This window comes from Lytechinus variegatus, chromosome 5, assembly GCF_018143015.1.
Source record: "Lytechinus variegatus isolate NC3 chromosome 5, Lvar_3.0, whole genome shotgun sequence".
In the NCBI taxonomy this organism is placed as follows: domain Eukaryota; kingdom Metazoa; phylum Echinodermata; class Echinoidea; order Temnopleuroida; family Toxopneustidae; genus Lytechinus; species Lytechinus variegatus.
Window position 1 is genome coordinate 45,827,800 of NC_054744.1, and position 22,847 is coordinate 45,850,646.

The window sequence follows — 22,847 nt, forward strand, 5'->3', positions numbered from 1 at the left end:
ATAATTCGCTACTACCGCACCACGCCCCTGGAACCAGCTGCCTTCCTGTATCCGAGAATTATCTTCGTAATCTTTCCAGCGATCTTTAAAGATATTTATTTTTAATAGTTAATTACTCGTGATTTAAATTCATATTTTTCCATGAGTATTTGTTTCTTTGTAAAGCCCTGTGATGAATCCATTGTGAAGAGTGTTATCTAAATGCAGCATTTTATTGCATCGTACATATTACTGAAGTAAAAGTAGCAACTGCCACCATGTGGAAAATCAGGAAGGTCAGAAAAAAGGGGAAGACTTCGGGAAAAAATTAATGTTTGATGTCACTATCTTAAATTTTCGATCGCGCTTCGCGCTCGCATTGCCTGTCCGATGAGATACATATATTGCTCATTAGGCTATATGTAGCTTAAAATGTCGAGTTTTGAAGTCTATGTTCAAAACATATTTCAGCTCGGACATCAATTTTTCAATTTATTTGATTTACAAATTGATTTTTTTTAAGTGCTCTGTAAAATGTCCGTTTTTTTTGTTGTGAATATCAACATTTGCAGCTTGCGCTGTGCGTTCGCATTATTTGATTTGCCAAGTGGGCCTACTTATTGTCTGTGTGTAAACCATAAGAATTTCAAAATATTCCTTTTTAAGCATCTGATAGTCAAAAACGAAGGCATATGAGCTAGCGCTGTGCGCTCGCATTTTCATTGGTGAGTTATGTATACCTCTATGTTAATTCTATAACAAAGTATTTAAAATCCACTTTTATGACAGTTTATCACAAACTTCGGCTCGCGAGCTCACGATTTGCCCTCGCATCAATTGTTAAAAATATATCAACCCATGAATCTTGTTCATGATTACAAAGATGCTTAACATATCCATATTTCAGGCCTAAATCTCAACAAATTTCTCGCCTTCATTAGGCTTATGGGATTACTAAATATGATAATAAAATTTTCATTACTTTCTAATATTAATTTTCCCTTTTCAGAAAGGAATATCGACAAGTTTAATATTGCACTTAGGAAGAAGAATAGGAAGATAGTCATCATTTTCATATGATGACAAATTGTCCTTAGGCCTAGAATGTCCCGGTCCTAGGTCAAAATATTAATAGAAATATCAGCTCGCGCTTCGCGCTGCAATTATTGATTATATAAGTGTTATATCCACATCCACTTCACAATTTCCCTACACAGTGCTTTAGATAGTGCTTAAATTGACCCTTTCCATATCGGAATATCAAATATTTTCAGCTCGCGCTTCGCGCACGCATTTTTATTTTCATGATAAAAATGAAATGTATTCAGAATGCCCAGATTCTGTCTAGCTCTAAAACACGCGCACGCATGTTTATTTCGATACGCGCAGTTTGATCTTTATTCAAAACGTGCTAAAAGTATCCAGTTTTAGACAATCTCTCTGTTAAACTTCGGACAGCAAAGACATGTAAACTTTTCAACTTTGGTTACAAACGAAATTTACTTTACACTGAGCAACCCCTTTCTCTTGACAAATAATCATAGCCTCTCTGTTTCTTTCCTCTTTCTTCCCTGTCCTGTCTTATGCCAAAAGGATGTATTTTTTATTAAGTATGTATTATGTTTTATGTATTATGTATTAAGTAGTATGTGCGCTTATGAATGTTATTTTGGGCCATCCAAACAAGCCTGATGAGCTTTCATTTGGTCCACCATAATTTTAAAATGTATTTGTATATTGCATTGTATATATTTTATTTTTGTGGAAATAAATGAAATGAAATGCAATGAAATATCATTTTTTTTCAGCTCGCCCTTCGCGCTCGCATTATATTATAGTTAAAATATGCATCGTTTTAAAGGGATGGTCCGGGCTGAAAGCATTTATAACTTAATAAATAGAGTAGAATTCACTGAGCAAAATACCGATTTTTATCAAAATCGAATAACAAATAAAAGAGTTATTGAATTTTAAAGTTTAGCCATATTTTGTGAAAAACAGTCGTCATAAATATTCATTAGGTGGGCTGATCATGTCACATCCCCCACATGTTTTTTGTATTTTATAATATGAAATTAGGTTTATTCAATGTTTTTCCTCCAGGAACTAGAAAACGGATTTAGTGTATTTAGATATTTATTGCTGCAACTTATTTCATTATAAGGGAGACATATTAATCACACAAGTTAACAAGCTAACAGCAAAACGTCCTTAACAGGTCCCTTTTCTATCAGGCCAGACCGCATATTAAAACTTAATTATCTAATTAAATACGCATCTCGTTCAAGTTCATAAACATTGCCCATTATCGTCGATTTTCAGGACAAAATACTTGAAATTCCAAATATTTTTAGCTCGCGCTTCGCGCTCGCACTATCTAAATACGGCTTATGAGATTATTGCACATGTATGTTGTTCATAAGAGTAAAGCTAATAAATGAATGGTAGGAAATGGCCGTTTTGCCACCCCTATAAAAGAATCATGATCAAGAACGAAAAAGAGAAAAGGAAAGGGATAAGGGTGAAAAATGATATTATTTTTCAAATGTTATGTCCAAATCTATCACAATAACTTGGATTTTTGTGATAAAAATATCAACATTTTCGCTCGCTCGCTTCGCTCACAAATTCTTATTTGTGGCTCATTACGCCACTGGGACAACCTCTTCAAAGAAAAAAAAATCGACTTTGAGCATCCGATCAGGGATCGTATGGGTGAAAAAAATCGGTGTCCCCCCCCCCCCCCTATTGGCGACAGCTGGATCCACCCCTGCTTAACCTTTGAACAAGTACCTATATTCCAAACATTATGTTTGTTATTGGATGAAAACATCGTATAATAAAACCGGCGGTAATTGATTTGTCAATCTTCTTCAAGTGTACTTGACTTGGGTTATTAATGCCAACGATGTCATTAATAATCTTCATTTACGACGATTTTCCTCTCGGCCATAGGGGTGCATTGCAATGAAGAACAAGGCGCGTTTCTATTGATACCTATATACGACAAAAATAAGATAATCAATCCTGCTATTCATACACCCAAAATGGATTACTTTGAATAAAATAATTAAATATCAAACTCCGTTGTACTTAAATCATCTTAATTGCAGTGAATAATGATTTACACTTAGCATATTGAATTCTTGAGAATCAAGATTGAAACTTGCTCAATATTGGTTCCTCCATAATGTATTCTGATACAAATTATTAGTCATGTGGGGAACATTTTCATTAACATTTTTCTTAGGAAAAGTTGTCAGATCTGAAAAAAAATCAATTCTGATTGGCTGAGAAGCACTGTTGATATGGTAACTGTCAGATGAAATATTACTTGTGGGATCAAACGTCTGACAAATCAATTTATGAAGCGCTCCCCTGGTTACCCGTTTTCAATATGATTTCCCAATGTCTTAATGTCCAAAGGCTAAATTCGTAAAGACGTAAAGAGGAACATCGAAAGGATATTTCAAAATTGTTGTTTGCTTATTCGATAAATTAAGAGCATCATGAGAAATGCAAAAAAAAATTCATGAAAGTTGGAGAAAACAATTAAGCTTTTTTTCACCAGTCCCCAACTTCCTTCCCCTTATTGTTTGGTTTTAAGCTATCAAGTTCTCACAAAGCTACAATTCATCATGTTTATAATGAAAAAAACAATCAATTATAGGCTTAGTTGAACAGAATTACTGAAGCTGGAAAATTTATCAATTGAACGGCTATATGGAAAGAGGATAAACTTATAATAATATTATACATTAGTTTTATTATTTTGATACATTATTAGCATGCGTGTTGCTATGTTCTCTATGAGATATAACACTTGTTCTGCTGTCATATCGGTTTTTATTGTTTGTTTTGCCAGTACCGCTAGAGCGACGTACTGACGACTGCCCCTAGAACCAAAAAGATATATATAGATGGATAATTATAACCGGCCTAATGAAGTTCAACGGTACAGGTGGAAACGTCTCCCTAAGATTAGAGAGGAATGAACACCTGTGTGTGGGAGCGTACGAGCATCTAATCACTGGGTGGGAGATCGGGGTAGCTGAAGACCATTAGTTATTGGGAGAGTGAGTGTAGATGAGGTAGGTCCGTTGACATGAAAGGATAAACAAGGACATTTTAAGAGATTGAGAAAGAAAGAGAGACAAAGAGAAAGAGGGAGTGATAGCGACATTGGATGAGAGGCTTGGCGGGTGGATGATTGGTGCCCATCTCGTTATTGAGTGTAATGCTCACTCGTTTTAAAGGGCTCTTCAAACCGCACTATACGAAGAAACTCCAAAGTGTCTCGTATTTAGAAAAATCAATTTTATTTATTTATTTCTACTTTTCACCCCAGTGGCAGTTGAAGAGAGACGAAGGAAGGAAAAAATAAGAAGAGGAGACAGTCGGGGACCTTGGCAGTTGAGAAAAGGGAATGGGATACAAGGCCGGTACGGTTGAGTTTCATTAATTGACATGGTCCTTAGGCACAAAGGGTATCTACTATCTCTCTTTAGACATAGGATAACTTTACAGTTGGAAAAGGAGGTGATTCAAATGGTGATAGTAATTGTTGGTAGATGATGTGAACCCTAACCAGAATAGATTCCTTTTTATGCATAATAGATTTATTCATGATTTTTGTTTTACCATCTTCTTCTATTCTGTTAAATGATTGAGTAAATATCCAATATATTTTTCCATTGATATGTACTTGTTGATTTTGAATGGATTTATTTGTCATCAAAATGTGTACCCTTCTTTAATCTTTTGAAATGTTTACTATGTTTCGCTTTATAATTGGTCTTTTTATACCACAGAGAAATGGATTATGCTCCATAATTCATACTTTTAAAAATATTGATATTTATTTTAACATATTGAATGAAAGACAATATAGTCTTATTCATCTGTTGACATTGTATTTAAGGTTCCAACAGTCTGCCATGCTACTGGGGTATAGGGCATATGATATTTATAAATTGGTTTCCTCTGCTAAAGTCAGAAAGTCAGTTTCACGCAGAAACATACGATACGAAATAGCATTTGGATTTTGATTATGAGTTAAACAGAATAAGGAAATATCAGACAAACAAAACACTGAAGATTTGATCAAAATTGGACAGGAAATAACAAAGTTATGACATTTTAATGATTTTCATTTTTTCAGTGAAACAGTTCTACGTATGTCTTCATGAATATTCAATGAACAAACTAATGGTGTCATTATCCCTACTTGTTATTTTTTATTACATGATATAATGTGTATTTATTTTTCTCCCCCAAGAACTACAAAATTTGATTGACAACAGATTTAATGCATTAGACATTCATTGCTGCAACCTAATCTATTATAAGTTAGACATAATTTCGGGGAAACGTATATCATTTACACGTGTATAAAAAAATGTATATCATTTCATGTAATAATGTAAGAAAAGGCAAAGTGGGATGTGACATCATCAGCTAAATTAATGATTTTTCATGACGACGTACATGATAATAATAACCAGTGTAGTAACCCAGAGTAGCCACTTCAATTGGGAAACTGCTCTACCTGCATAACTTAATATGTTAGCATTACCCTTCTCCATGCAGTCTAAATACTGAGCGCCTCGTAAGAAGGCAGAAGGTCCCATTTTTTAAAGTCTTTGATATGACTCTGTCCAGGATTGAACCCACAGCCTCCCATTCATGAGACATGTACTTTACCGCTGAATCACAATTCATGTAACCCTGTAAATTTTGCTAGCAATTATTTTGTTAATTGTTAATTTGATGGAATTTTGAGCATTTTGTAATTTTTATTTTATTTATTTTATTTATCGTGGAGCGTTGTGGCCCAGTGGATTAGTCTTCGGACTTTGAAACAGAGGGTCGTGGGTTCGAATCCCAGCCATGGCGTAATTTCCTTCAGCAAGAAACTGATCCACAATGTGCTGCACTCAACCCAGGTAAGGTAAATGGGTACCGGTAGGAAGTAATTCCTTAAAAAGCTGTGTGCGCTATGAACGCCTAGCTTAGCCGGGTAATATAGGAGCGCCTTGAGCACCTAACAAGGTGGATATGTGCGCAATATAAATATCCTATATTATTATTATTTAGATATAATTAATTTCAAGCCGGAGTACCCCTTTAAAGAGGTGAATTCCAAAACCGGTGCCTGTTTTATAAAGGACTTGCAACTGTTGTAACTTTGCCATAATGGCAACTACCATGGAAACCTTGATTATGATTGGCTGCTGAGCCTTGTTACAATGGCAGTTGCCTTAATGGCAAAGTTGCATCAGTTGCAAGTACTGTATGAAACGGGCCCCTGGAGGCACTCCCACATTCATGGCATTGCTCACACACTTCATCTCACCTCCCCCTTTATTGCTAAAATTGTGGAAAGCCGAAAATTTCAAAAATGTTATTGTGTGAAGCTACTTTTCTAATTCTGTTAATACAATCTCATTCTCATTACAAGCTTCCTCGAGAATTTAAAAAAGAAGAAAACCTTTAAAAATATCATTGATGATTTCTTGATTTTTTTCTTACCGTACGGCTATCATTGACATCGATGATAAACTTGTCACTTACAGACAGAACATATGCAAAGTTACATTAAAAAAAAATTGTATACCTATTTGGCGCCGCGTGAGCGGGTGAATTTTTTGCTTAGATAAAAAATGCTTAGAAAAATCCAATAGACTGATAATTGTTTTTTTACGAAGAAAAAAAAATTCTAGTGTAATCTCGTCTGGAAAAAGAGGGCACCGTTGAAAAGCACCCGCAACATTTACTTGGAATATCAAGAATCACTGCTAGGAGATATTTGCTGAATTGCTAAAGAGAAGGGCATCGCCTGCTTCTTTCATTGAATCAATTTAAAATATAAAGGGCAAGTTTCCTCTCTCTTCTATAGAGATAATATGGCCGTAAGATAGGACAAAATGGTTTCTTTCTAAAAAGTCGTAATGTTATCTTCTGGATCGACGTGTTGACAAAAGAGATGCAAATTGAGGTAATATGCAATGCGTCCTGGAAAACTGGGAATTTGGTTGATAGAGAATTGCTTTAAGTACACAAGAATTGACATGTAGGTAAATTTAACTGAATTGGTTTATTGGAAACTGGACTTGCAATTTATAGTTTCATATGTGGTTGCAATTAAAAAAAAAACGATTTCCTTTACACCCATTGCCATTTATATTGACATTTAAAAGAAAACATTGAAATGAATAGATCTTTAATGTTCACTACTTTACGACCTGAAAAACATTACCTTTACAAGAATCATGAGAACATTAAGATTATATACCCCCGCCATACTCAGTGAATGTTTTCATTCTTTTTAATAATAATAATAATAATAATAATAACATGCAACATTTATATAGCGCTTAATACAAATGTTTCTATGCGCTGCATACTATTACCCCGGCTTTAGCACGTCTAGCATCGAGCATTCATAGAATTTCTTCCTACCGGGTACCCATTTACTACACCTGGGTCGAGAGTGGCAAATGTAGATAAACGCCTTGCCAAAGGGCGCTAGTGCTGCGGTGGGATTTGAACCCCGGTCCTTGTGGTTCACAGTCCGGAGACTTATCCACTGAGCCACAACACCTCTACATTTTATACCCTTTTATACCTTTTTTATAACCCCCCACACACACACACACACACATATATACACATTCTCTTTCATTCCCCTCCCCCCCCCCCACGTCTCTCTTTCTCTGTCTATGTATATCTCTCTCTTGTTTTACCGCTCCCAACTGAAAACTAGGTATTATTTAAAGTTATATTCTCTGTAGTTCTCTCATTTCTTCGAATATCCCATCGTCTTCATCCCTTTTTTTTGGGGGGGGTGGTCCTGTTTTGGCATCTCTAGTCAAATCGATACAAAGAAGGCTGGGATAAGATTGCAGGCAATCAGCATTTTGATGAGACAACTACAGGCATGTCTGGAGGAAACCAGAGTGTCTTTGAAGTTGCTCATATAACTTGAAACGAAGCTGAAAGTGAGAAGGTCCATTGTCAAGATCCCATATCCTTCCACGTACGCTATACTTGGGCTGAGAAACAGAAGAGAAAAAATGTTGGTTTGATGAAGCAATCTCTGTCATTTGAAAACTACTATTCTTGCAGGTTTGTATTCATAAAATGGTCCACAGTAGATGGTATAATTATCAGATTGATTAACACAATCTCGGCTAAACCATGGGCCGACTACTGGATCTGATATGAATCTGTTATTTCTCTTGGTTAATGGAATGCCTAGTTGGTTTAATTCTTACTGTTTTTTTCAAAAACGCAAATTCTGTTCATAAACAGTTTGTCTAAATATATGAATAAAGTGGTGTTAGACCAAATTAATAACTGACAGAATGGGTACTACATGTATAGCTGGAAATTAGACAAAATGGTAAATTGGGTAAATGGCGAGTTATACAAAAATCGTGAAACCAAACGGAGAGTAGACCATGCCGGTGGCGGTGACAACCAATTGACACTATCTTTGGGTTATGGTGAGTAAAAAGGAAAGCTTGAATATCATCTCGATCTTTAATATCTTTTCATAATTGATAAAATACATCATTCTAGAAACCCCCACGGAGGCCTATTGAACAGCTTAATAAATAGAAAGGAGCGGATGTGCTATTCTTAATAAAGTTTGCAAAGAAGTTCAACCCAAACATTTCAGAAAAAGAACAGAATCAAAGCGGCCTAAAATAGATGGAAATGTAGCACTGTCGTCGCTTTTTGAGCCGTGACACACAGACAAAAATTTATCAACTGGTACAGGAAACTACTCAACCCAGCCTTTGAAAAAGCTGCCCCACCACGGTTGTCTGACAAGGGTACGGCCACCCCCCCCCCCTCCACTCCCGCTCTATGAACGCAGACTGTCACCAGGAGCCAATCTGTGGTGTTCTAAAATATATGCTTCTCAATTTCCCAATTTGTGTTTTGTTTGTAAGGATTCTTTTTTAAGTAATGGATTTTCATTCTTTATTAGATACTACCATCGGATATTAAAAATTAAAATCTGCAATAAAATTAGAATTTAACATCCAGCTTCTTCTATCAATATTCTGCTGAGGGTTAACCCGAAACAGTTTAGAATATGGTCTATATCTGTGCGTCATTCTGAAGTCAAGTGAAGTATTCATCATTAAATGATATAGCTTCCTGAAACAACTAATTAAGGAATATACGTATATACATGTTTATATGGGATAGCGCCAATAACTATGGCTTCGTTTGCAGTTCATTCAAAATATATATTTGTACATATACATGTAATTGAAAGCCAGGGGTTCCTGGACTTACAGTAATGGTAATCACTATGGTACAATGAGAAAAGGGAGAACGAAGGGAGAAAAGCAAATTCTGCTGGGGCCGTATGAAATATACCGTATACCCCTGCCATTCAATAGCGAAAAATATAACGTCACATTTAGCCCCCTCCTCTTCAGTTGATGCCCCACTGAGTACAACTCGTTACCAAATCATATACTGACTAATCAAGTGTCAATGGCATAGCAAATTTTACCATAATATTCATTTTGTTTTTAAAAAACACCATCCTGTCATTCCTATTATTTCATCACCATTAATCAATATTTTCTATATACTTTTTGAAAAGGGGGAATAATCGTCAGTTCATAACAAAATATAAGAATAATGACCAACGGTGACAGTGATTATACTGTTTTTCTTTATTTCACTGACCTCGTCAGATAGACAGGCAATCTTTCAGAATAGCGTACAGGGTGAATCGATTTCATGCCCCATGCGACACGGTGGAGATCGTGACCCCCCGACCCATTAAATTTTCATAATTCTAATGAATGATGCACGCCTCTTATCTGCATGGAATAATCTGATTCTCCGAGTTGCAGAGACTCAATTTCAAACTCCCCCCCCCCCTTACATTAATTGCACCCCAAAAGTTACAGGACCTCCCCCCAAAAAAAAAAAATTCTGAGGAGTGTTGTCACAAAATTTGAATTTTATGTTCAAATGTCAAAAGTTTTGCTCTCTCGCTCCGCTCGTTCGGGACCTTAAAAGAATATTACTACAGACGTTACCCCCCCCTTTTTTTAAATATTTTTATATTCTATTCGGGGGCATATTAGTCCCCTGCCGTTGCCGATTGTTCGGAGATTTTTTAATAAAAATGGGGAGGATCGGGAGACATGAAAAGAATATAGAGTGAAAGAAATGAATATAAACTTTCAGAAATTATCATTTATTCAGTAGGAAAGTGGTAGCATGTATTCATTAATGAGTTAAAAATGGTACATTCGCCCTGATGAATAAAAATTTTCAGAAAAATATTTTCGATCCCAATAATCTGAACCCCCCCCCCCTTGAGTTTATACGTGAAACTGTCAGAAGTATCATGTACGTCACTTGGGTCTCTTGTGTGTTATCGCATTGTTATCGATATAGAAATTGTAGAATCTAAATCATTTGAATGTTATATTATGTAACTCTTGTAACTTATGCTATGCTTTTGCTCAGTAGCAAATTTGTTGTGTTATTTTGTGTAACATATTCCATCAGATTATGTGTTACATGTATGTATATGTTTCAGATTACGTATAATTATGTTTTTGAACTGAATGATAAATTCAATAAAGACTATTAGAAAATAAAACAAATTGAACATTTTTAAGAAATATTTTGTTTCTCTCCAAAATCCCCCCCAAAAAATATATCATAGTGCAATCAACAAAACATTTTCAATTTTCATGTAAAAAGAAATGCATTATCGTTGAAACATAGAATGGACACGCAACATAATTTAACTGAAGGTCTGAGAGAAGTTTAATCTGTCTTCAAAACACACACACTCACCGCACACCACTCCAACACCCGCACAGCCCACCCCCCACACACACCGCACACCACCCCAACATCCGCACAGTCCACCCCCACGCACACACACCGCACACCACCCCAACACCCGCACATCCCCTCTCCCACACACAAATTCACTGCACACCACCCCAACACCCGCACAGCCCACCCCCCACACACACGCACCGCACACCATCCCAACACCCGCACAGCCCATCCCCCCACACACACCGCACACCCCAGCACCCGCACAGCGCAACCCCCACACGCAAACACCGCACAACACCCCCACAGCCCTCCCCCCACACACACACACCACCCCAACACACGCACAGTCCCCCGCCCACACACACACACCCTCGGAAGTACACACCCTCCTGTACTATCAATATCAATCCATGATATCCGTGCCTGGTTCGCCACCTCTATTGGTGAAAATGTCCCATTTTCTGAGATGGTGCACAAAAGTGCTCTCTCTTCAGCTATTTTTTCTCCTCTTGTTCATTTTCAATATTTTTTGTTTAATTTCTTGAGGTAAGGGGGCTTATTTACATTCCTACTATAAACAAAGATCATGTATTTGATTGACGGTATTATGTGATTAACCAACTGTTCCTTCTCTACATTGCATATCTTTGTACCAATGTGAATTCCCTCCCAATTTATATGTTAGATATCAATTAAGTTTAAAAAACACCACAGTTTTTCCATGGATCTCTTATTTTTTCGCACTTGAAAAATAAATGCTCGTAGGTTTCTTAATTTTTATCACAGAATGCACAATCATTGCAAGTAGTAAATTTAAATGCATACACATATTTTCTAGTGTATATAAGCTAATACAACATTTTAAATTGAAATCCCCTCAACCTATTCGTTTAACCTATAAAGTGGTTTATTAAATGTAAGTTCAAGTATCAGATCAGTGTCTTCCCAAGAAATAAGTTTTCTTCAAAAGACCTTTCCATGTTAATGGGATATTGTTATATAACTGGTAAAGTTTATTTATTTCGACTTCATTTGACCCTTTCCTTTAAAGTTCTCTATTTAATGTATATTCACCTGTCATTTTAAAACGATGATCACATTGATATAACATAAAAATCGACACGTGACACTGATTCTTCAGAGAGGCGATTCAGCATTTTAGGGAATTCTTTATTACATATAATTGCTTCGTTTTCTTGGGGTATATGTGTTTTGCTTTCACAGATAAAGAATGTTTGGTTAGATTGGAATCTACCAGCAATGCCACAAGCCATTTATTTAATTATTTTAGATGATATCAATATCATGTTCTTGTTTTCAAAATGCTAAATAGTCTAATACCGATTTATCTAGAATCATTAATAAATTAATTTAAAATGGACGAAATTCCTTTTTAAATGATGGAGCCAGTTTGTTTACTGGACTCCCTGTTAATGTTCATACTTGTACATTCCTGTTTAGCCAGGGTCTTGAATTATTAAGGGGTTCGATCCCTTTTCTTTCTTTGCTGAAAACTGTGACAAGCGAAAAAAAATGTCATCAATAAAAAAATTGTTGACAATTTCGTCTTCGAGAAACTGTTTTTGTTTTTAAAAATTTGGAGGAATCAAACCCCCGAACCTAACCCCCCCCCCCTGCTACGAGCTTGGATGGGGAAGAAAACAAGGTTATTATTCACACGAGCCAAAGATAAGATAGATAAAATATCTAATCATCTATGTAAAGCCGATGGGATGGTGCGTTCGTGTGTGTTTTAAAGGTTTGTGATTGGTAACCATGACAACGAAAATGATATGGGGTGGAGAATTTAACAGATCATCCTAGATAATAAGGTACCAATCTAATGGAATGAACAAGATGACGAAGAATAGTGAAATAAGGCTTATTTCCATGGTTGTCATCGATGTTAATAAACACGATGAGAACATTAAAACGAACTTTGGACGTTTTACGCTCTGGGCTATATGAGCCGCTGTAATGCTCAAAGACCTGTTCCACATCATTTTCTTGTGTTTGGATGAACATCATATTTCCTCTTGGGAAGGATATGAGCTTTCTTTCGTCTTCTTGTAAAAATTAAACCCCTTGCGGCTTGTCCTAGGTATACTCATCATGTTTTCATAAGAGCACGTAAACATTGTTTCAATATTACATTTTGCTATATATCCTCAGACACCGTTTTATTACCTTCATTCGTGGCTCTCGTGATGAAATTCGTCATCGTGGTGATGTATCGAATGAGAAGTTGTTGTTTTCAACTCCCCTATAATTTACATACCCTTTACAAAATAAACACAAGAAATGTTAAGTTAAAGGAGAATGAAACCTTCGAAACAAGATACCTTGTGTGAAAACAGAAATATCAAAGAAACAGATCAAAATTTGAGAAAATCAAACAAAGTTATGAGCACTCGAAAATTGCGATCACTAATGCTATGGAGATCCTCACATTGGCAATGCGACAAAGATGTGTGATGTCACTTGTGAACAACTCTCCCCATTACTTTAGTATATATTTCACTTAAACTGCCTCTTTTATCACATCTATCAGTAGATCATGTGTTCTTTCAATAGGAGGGCATGTAATGCAGATATAACAAAAATGCATCATGGATAAAGGTTTGCATCACCTTAAGAAAAAAACAAAAAGAGACATTGGGGGGGTATTTTATAGTCCATCAAAGGGAAAGCAGTTCACATGTGACATCACACATCCTTGTCAATAATATACTATGTAGTTTTTAATGTACATTTTAATTTCTCGTGTTTTATTATTAACTTCCTTGATCGCGCATGTGCGTGTGTGTTTTTGTGAATTTAGGTACATGGCGTACATTTGTTTTTTTTATTCTCCCCTCCCTCGCTCTTCACTCTTTCTTCTCTAGGTTCTCCTCTTCTATCTCAACTTTTCAATATAATTCATAGCCCTGCCGTTTTCTTAATTCTATTCCTTAAACTTCTGCCCTCTACACTTTTTTCTCTCATATTCTGTTCGCTTATATGTTGTATATGTATGCATTCTTATGTATCTTTGCACTATGTTTCACATGTGATCTATGTCTTGCAAGCTGTGCTTTTTAATAGATCTCCTCAGTTCTGCATCTTGATTATTTTTAAATCATTGCTACTTCGATGATGGCATGTATAATGTTTTGTAGAATTGAGGTCAACTTGAACTTGAGCTTAAAATGACTTAACTTATCCCCGACAGTTGATCCCGTAAAGTAAGTGAGCGTTAAATGACACATAAAATTGAATCAAATGACGTATTAAACAACCAGTTTGTCTTATGACACACTCCACACTTATGTGTGACATGACACACTTGAAACAAACATCACAATGACACACCTATGGGCATCACAAATCATATGCGTCGTGTCACGCAAAAGTGTGTCATGGGACACATAAAGACAAATTAAATGTGTGATTCAACTCACTCTTTTGTGCATTTTGACTCATGTTCACCATCTTCACCTGGGGACAATTAATTAAAAAAAGAAAACATACGTTCACTTGACCTTTAAAAAGATTCTGTGAAGAGGGTCGATAAACCATTCGGTAGAAATCTCTCTAGTTAAAGGTCAAGTCCACCTCTAAAAATGTTGATTTGAATTAATAGAGAAAAATCAGACAAGCACAATGCTGAAAATTTCATCAAAATCGGATGAAAATAAGAAAGTTATGACATTTCAAAGTTCCGCTTATTTTCAACAAAATATATATATGAACGAGCCAGTAACATCTAAATGAGAGAGTCGATGAAGTCACTCACTCACTATTTATTTTGTTTTTTATTGTTTGAATTATACAATATTTCAGTTTTTTACGAATTTGACGATTTGAGGGCCTCCTTGCCTAAAGCACAACACGTTAAAAAAAAATGAAATTCCACATGTTCAGGGAGGAATGAAACTTCATTTCACATGACAATGGCGAGAAAATAAAAATATTTCATATTTCATATAATGAAATACAAAAGAAATAGTGAGTGAGTGATGTCATCAACTCTGTCATTTGCATGCAACTGGCTCGTTCATATAACTGTTTTGTTGAAAATAAGCGAAACTTTAAAATGCCATAACTTTATTATTTTACATCCGATTTTGATGAAATTTTCAGTATTATGCTTGTTGAATTTTTCTCTTTTTATTTAAATCAAGTTTTTGTTGGAGTGGACTTGTCCTTTAAAAACATGTTTGTGAACACTTTACTGATCTATTATTCGTTACTGCATTTTTTCTTCTGAGTGTATACCAGGAATTATCAAAATTATCCAAAGCTATTAGAAAAAGATAGAAACATATTTCTGTGATTGAGAGTCACTGATTCCCTCCTTTTAAAATGTTTCAATGCATCTTTGTCTGTCATTTTCTCTCTTTATGGTTATAGCTTTATTATGTTAACATTGTCGTGATATACAGTGCGTCCAAGAATAAACGAAACCGAGATTTAGCAATCATTTATCATAACTTTAACATAAATGGAATAGACAAATGACCTATACCAATCTATAGCTTAGAATCTCCTCTTTCATCTGATATTACTTAAGTTATTTCTTATTCACGCATGAGTGAGCAAAAACAATTTGAAGAAAGGATACCAAAAACTAATTTGGCGGGGGTTATCTGGGTTTCAAAAAGAAAACCACATTTCCGAAAAGTTCAATATCTGCTCTTTAATTTGGTACCTAAATTACAGAAAATGGTCAAGAAATAAAAAAAGTTCTGGTCATTTTAATTAAGGCTTGTATTTCCATAATTTCATGAGATAAACGTGTTTTCACCGGTTTCCCACAGAAGCTTTCGCATGGTGAACAAAAGATTTAATGCATGGCTGATCGTCAACACAACAGAGTGAAGAGCAGGGATTCTCAAGGGATTCGCAAGGCTCGACGCGCAACTTGTGGCGCATCGAGCCTTGCGGAGTGGCGCTTCGGAGCCGGTATTAAAAAAAATAAACAAATACAAAATAAGGAAAAATTGGGAGAAAAATGAAAAAATCGACCAGTAACATGGGGATTTGGTGATCATTTTAATACAAAGAGAAAACAAAAAAAATCTTCACTTGAAACTTAAGTGCTAATCCGAAGTTGTTAGAGTGAGAGGGAGAGAGAAAGACATGAAAGAGGAAGGGGGTAGTTTTGGGCGTTCGTGCAGTGCAACGCTTGAATTTCAGCCCTTGGAAAATCATTCCATTTAAAATTTCTAATATTCCAAAACTTCTGGGGGATCTGTCCCCTTGACCCCCACCAGGGGCCTCTGGACCCCTTCCAAAATACTCTGCTGGTTTGCGTAATGGATAGTGGCGCATTACAGATTCTCAACAAGACAACAAGAAATGTGGAGCTTCAAAAAAAGTAATTGAGAATGGCTGGTGTAGAATGAGTTTGAAAGCCAGCCTGGAGAACCTCTTCATTTTATGAAATTATTGAAATTCAAGCCTTATTTCAAATGACCAGAACTTTCTTATTTCTTGACCATTTTCTGTAATTTAGGTATCAAATTAAAGAGGAGATATTGAACTTTTCAAAAATTTGGTTTTCTTTTTGAAACCCAGATACCCCCGCCAAATGAGTTTTTGATATCCTTTCTCCAAATTGTATTTGCTCACTCATGCGTGAATGAGAAATAATCTAAGTAAAATTTGATGAAAGAAGAGATTCTAAGCTTTAAATTGGTAGGTCATTTGTCTATTTTATTTATGATTAAGTTATGATAAATGATTGCTAAATCTCGGTTTCTTTTTTTTTCTGGGACGCACTGTATTTTAGAAATCAGGGTCCTTCACTGCAGCAATGGCTTTGAAAATGCTATATTAATATGTATTTATAGCATGGTAGAGATTATTTAGAACAAATATGTAGTAGCGATAGTGCAATATTTGGTGATACATTCATATCCTATTTTATCCTATATCTCCAATTAGTATTATTAATATAAAGTGACATGTTGTCATGTCAGTTTCACCCCGGGGGCCAGGGGACATCACCTTATATAGTTGCTCTCCCCTGGCCCTCACAGGAATATGAAGTGTATAGTGTTACGTTCTTCAATTTGTATTCATTTGTATGTCATTTTTTTATTATTTTATTATTTTATGTTATTTTTTAAATGTTTTTTTGGGAGTTGCATTCATCTGAACTATTGTGTCTCTGTGGTTTAGGGTTCTAACAAAGGCGGCGGAAGCGGGGGGTGATGAACTTTTTTTTTTTTTTACTTGTCAAATTTGTTCCCTGTGGCTTCCGCCGCCAATGGATTCTAGGGCATGCAGTTTCTTGTTTTCTTTCGAGAATTCGGACAGTTTTCTTACCGAGGACAGCCAAGGATCCTAGATATTCATTTCTACATCCTTTAGCCAACATCATCACGACATTTTCGCCTGTAAAGTAAAAACACTTGGCTTACTATTTTTCGGACGGAGGTATATCCTTGTATTTCAAGCTAACACTTAATTTGGATTGTAACGACATTTTAGTGACAACGAAATGTGATATATTTGATGCTTCCTTCCTTCCTCAAAGATAATATTTTAAGAGCTATTTTGATAACAGATGTCTGCCGAAAGAGGGGTTTACACTACCACGCGGCCTTTATTCATTTAGGTGACTATATTTTTGGTATCACCGAAAAAAGATAAAGGTCGGACGTGACATAATTCCAGTTTTTCAGTAAGTGAAAGTTGTTTTTCTTCTTTCCCAGATGTCTAGTGTTTCGAATGTTCCCGTTCTATCATTTGTAAGACTTGACATTGGCGCCGGAATCCAACATGATCTGTCATTTCATCGGTTGCTCTAGGAGGTCTATATAGATTATATGTCCCGTAGAGAATGGTACATAGACTCTTCGGATTCGGCGTCATAGGAATATTATATAAACGGTTGGAGGGGTTGAGAGGTTGGTGGGTGGAGGATAAGATTTCTCCAGAGTTTCAATGAATGAAAGAGAATTGAAAGATTTGGGGAAAATAAAGGTCAAACAAAATAATGAAATCACACCATGTCGTCATGATATATTTCTAAATTGTCGTCGTAATATTTTTAAGAATTAATAACTGACAAAATATCCTGTAAAAGATCAACAGACAAATGAAGTGTGACATTGTCATTGACATTTAAAGAATGGGATGATGAACGTCTTCTATTTGGAATGCTTCTTATAGCAATCGACCATCTAATCCTTCTGAAAAAAAGGTTATATTTTGTTGATTAACAGCAGATAAATGAAAAAGAAAGTTTGGGGTTGATGTCGTTAGACATCGATGCTAAATGCCAAGGCATCAGGTACAGATCAGAAAGCTTCATATTATTATTTCTTGAATCTTCTCCGAAATACTATTTTTCATGCCATATCCTCGTATTCCTATCTTAAATATCACATTTTGTTTTTTTTTCGATATCATTTCTCCCGACAATCATGTATAAGGTTTCACTATTTATTATTGTTTTATTTCTGTTTAAAACGCTCTTCCGAACAAGAGCCATGCCAATAAAGAGCTGACACCTTTCCTGGGAATAAAATTGCCCACGCTTTATCTTCTTCCAGGATTAATATTGTATACATTTTTATCAGCGAAAATGAAAGGAATTTGGAAAAGCACTCACTCCAACATATAACGTAGTGAGTACTTTCGTTCATGCATACCTTACACTGTACCAAACACCATGGGTGAAGATCGAAGGAGAAATAGAGCTAAGAGTGAATTGACGATTGCATCAAGTTTGATCATGTTGTATTAGCAGTCTAAACACAAAACTTCACATTATCATAAAGATACTCCATTTTACAATTTGCCTGTCAGCTCTGCAATGCCTCCACTAACCTCACATACTCATCCACTAACAGCTGCATTTTAAATACATACTTTTTTATCCCCAATATAATTTTCAGTTACATCTTAAATGATAATAATAGGCATTTGTATAGCGCCATCTATCTAGAAACAATATATTCCGAGACGATTTGTTGTTATTATTATGAACCCGGCTTTAGCTTGAGCTGACTTTCAGCGCTCGTGCAGTCACCCCGGGTAGTCACGGGATTAATCCCACCTGGTACCCATTCACCCCACCTAGGTCGAGTGCAGCACTGTGTGGATAAATTTCTTGCTGAATGAAAACACGCCATGACTAAGATTCGGACCTACGACCCTCTGTATGAAAGGCGAGAGTCAGGACGCACCCACATCTATGTCCATGGTTACATGTATCATGAAATTATTGCCATTATCATACAGAGCTAAATTCAACGTGCTAAGAAATGTTTGAATGAGGCAGTAAAAAAAAGCATTTCCAATAAACTCGTCACGACGCCCGAATCAATCTGATTTGATCATGCTCTATTTATTTCGACTTTCTCATTCTACCGTAATATATTGTGTTACATTTAAACTAACTAGCAGGAAAAGCATGCGCTGAAATATTCTGCGCAGAGCATGGAAAGAAGGGTAATATGATTTCTTTGAGGGATAAAGCACTGTCGAAGTGAATGAATCGATGATTTCATTGTTAGAAAAAGAGAATGTTGAGAAGATAAAATTTCTCTCTTACCACAAAATGGTTTTCTATGGTAAACCAGTAATATTTCTGAGGAATTCACAGTCGTACCTTTCGAAGCCGAATTTTCATTTGAGATACAAACTGGAGAAATGAAACCAATTGAGTAGTTTATTATACAGCTTTCTCTTTCTATGACATTTCCTCATGTTTCATACCGCTACTAATTATCATTTTTCCTATCAATATTATATCTAGCTCCCTTTATATCTATCTATCTAGCAGGCAGACTGACGTCAGTCTGCCTGAACCATTGAGCACTTTGCACAATCATCAGCATCTACACATCTACGGAAATATATATATATATATATATATATAGATGGATGGATGGATGGTGGATGGATAGATAGATAGATAGATAGATAGACAGACAGACAGACAGACAGACAGACAGACAGACAGACAGATAGAAAGATAGATAGATAGATAGATAGATAATGTAGCTAGATCTATTTATTATCTAGATGCCCCTCTTTCCTTTTCCACATGATACAAACACATACCCCCAACACATCCACTCATGCTCATTCACAATTACCACTATAATTCATAAAAGATTCAAACTGATTGAAAAGATAGGCAAAGAATCGATATGTTACATTGCAAATATTCAAAAATAATTTATTGATACACTGAAAATTACGTATGAACTGTAAAGATATTTCAATATTATTCTCATCACTGTACATTAGGGCGACCGCACCCCATACGATTGGTCTGCGACTCAATTTTGGAAGAACTTCGTTGTAGAATTTGATGCTAATATTGAGACTCGGAATATCTTAATGTGTAATGTTCGAAATCATCGTACGAATACCTCTGTTCAAATCTGTGACTATGCTAGCATCCGTCCTAAGAATAAAAGCAAATTCAATACCTAGTCGTAATGACGTCATAGCAGTCGTATCATTGCTACGATTTGAAACTAATTTGGCCTTTACTCCTGAATAAAGGCTTGCGATCTTTCAAAATGGTTATATTAGTATTCTTTAAATTGATTTTTACCTCAAATGAAATGACATAATCCATTCACATTTTCAGAAAATGAGCAAAGTGCGATTTGTTCCAAAATCGGATCGCGAACAGTCGTAAGGTGTGCGGTGGGCTTTAATCGAATTGCGTTTTTAACTTTAATGATAGCAGGGCCCACTGGGAGAACAGTTTTCGGAACTGAAGTTTTTGGAACATATCGTTATTATTATTTTTTGCTTCTTCTTCTCATTATCATTATTAACTATTTCACAGTTGTAAATAAAGCTTAAAAAACAAATCACCTAAGGGTAATCCATAGAGGTAATCAAAATCTAATCAAATATTGGCGTACTGCCAAGCCCCCCCCCCCCCCCCACCACATTTTAAAAATCCGCTTATTTCACAATTTTTAGAAATAAATACGCATTAAAAGTGAACTAAAAGAGCATTCTCCTTTTTTTACCTTAAACTTTTATGTCATTACTTCCATCTCAATGCTCCATGGCTTTTTGTGTGTCAGAACATTTTCAAAAGGAGAATGCTCTTTTCGGCATGATTTTTTTTATAACAATACCATACACACTTTTTGGCCCCTCATTTTACTATTGGTATCCCTGACAGTATTACTTATATAGAAATGAATTCAGGTTTAGACTTTACTTTTTATTGCCATTTTCTAATTGTATGTTTTCATGTTTTTTATATATATATCTCATTGGTACCGACATTTTTTCAACAAAGACTTTTCATAGCATTAGCGAAATTACATAAAATCTTGTTTTCCACTAATTTAAGATTTGATTATTTTCATATCAACAATTATGTTTGCTACGTCTCTTAATCTATGAATTAAACATTGTTAACACATCAATGCTACGAAAAAAATCCTTACACGACTATAGAATTGGAATCACTTGATTTGGTTATTTCATTTTCGAAATACTTTAATATTTTTATAATTCAATCATAAGCCATTATTATTTTTGTTCCTCGACTTTATATCATATTATCAAGCGGCACAATTAGATTTGAAACAATACATTATATTTTACTTTTTTATGATAAGAAGATTTTAGAGAGATTACTTGAATTCTTGTCATTTTGAATAAAATCTTGTCATTGTTATGAAACCGATTAGGCATTTACTCTGAACTGATGTCGAAGTATGCTTTGATAAGGCATATTATTTCATATCCTTCAGGTCCTCTCTAGGTCTTACTATCAATACTCAAAGAAAGTCAAAGAATAGTTACATGTATATAATGTTGACTGGTATTGGGGGTAACATGAAATTTATTGCCCGCAACAGAATAATACTAGGCCCGAGTCTTTAAACGAGTGCAACATAGTTCTTTAAAGGGCAATGTATTTGATGTTTCCCGGAAAAAAGCCAGTCAATATTTTTATTATTATCAAAATCAGACATCTAGAGCAAAAATCATGAAAATCGATATATTTCTTTTAAGAATAAGGTTATATCGTGTCATGGTTATGAGGAGCTAGGCTCTACATGACGTATTCATAATTAAGACCGCATCCCCATGGAAGCATATCAAGCGTCCGGGTCCATGATTGTCTTTATTACGACCTATATTATTGCTACGCGGATCATTATGAAGCATGTCTCTTTCTCTGTATCCTCAAATGCCCGGATGTGAGACCAGGGAAAATACAAAGGTATGATTTGCGTCGTCTCTGCATGCAAAATCAATACGCGCATAGAGACCGAGCAAAATGCAAATAATATACCTATCCCTTCCCGATATTCAGAAAATCTAGGGCATTATACGGTTTTGTAAATGACCAGCTCAGATGTCTGATGCGGGTAATATTATATTGCCTGGCGTTTAGAGGAACATCAAATATATTGCCAGCAAAGGAATCATATTGGCCCGAGTCTTTAGACGAGGGCAATATACCCATCCCTTCCCGATACTCGGAAAATGCAGGGCAACACGGTATTGTAAATGACCTGGGGCCCGTTTCATAAAGGGCTTGCAATTGTTGTAACTTTCCCATAATGGCAACTACCATGGCAACAGCGCTCAGCAGCCAATCAGAATCAAGGTTACCATGGTAGTTGCCATAATGGCAAAGTTACAACAGTTGAAACTCTTTATGAAACGGGCCCCAGGTGGGTGTTTCATACAGCTGTTTGTAAAGTTACGATCGACTTTACGCACGACTGGAGCTAAGGTCATATTCAGTCGTGCATAAAGTCATTCATATCTTGCGAACACATTTATGAAACACCTTACCAGCTCATTATGTCTGATACTGTTGATAATACTTATTTCGTGATGAAAACATGATTGTGAAATAAGTTACATATCTCATTCCTACTTCTTTTGACTTTCCTGTGTCTTGTTTTGTACCCTTAGTTAATTATTCTTCTATTCTTGTTTCACCCCTTAATCCCATTTGTCTCCTTTTTAATTCACTTTTTTCACTTTTTTGCTTTCTCGTTCTTCTTCTTTTACTTCTCTTATTCTTTTTAAGCTTG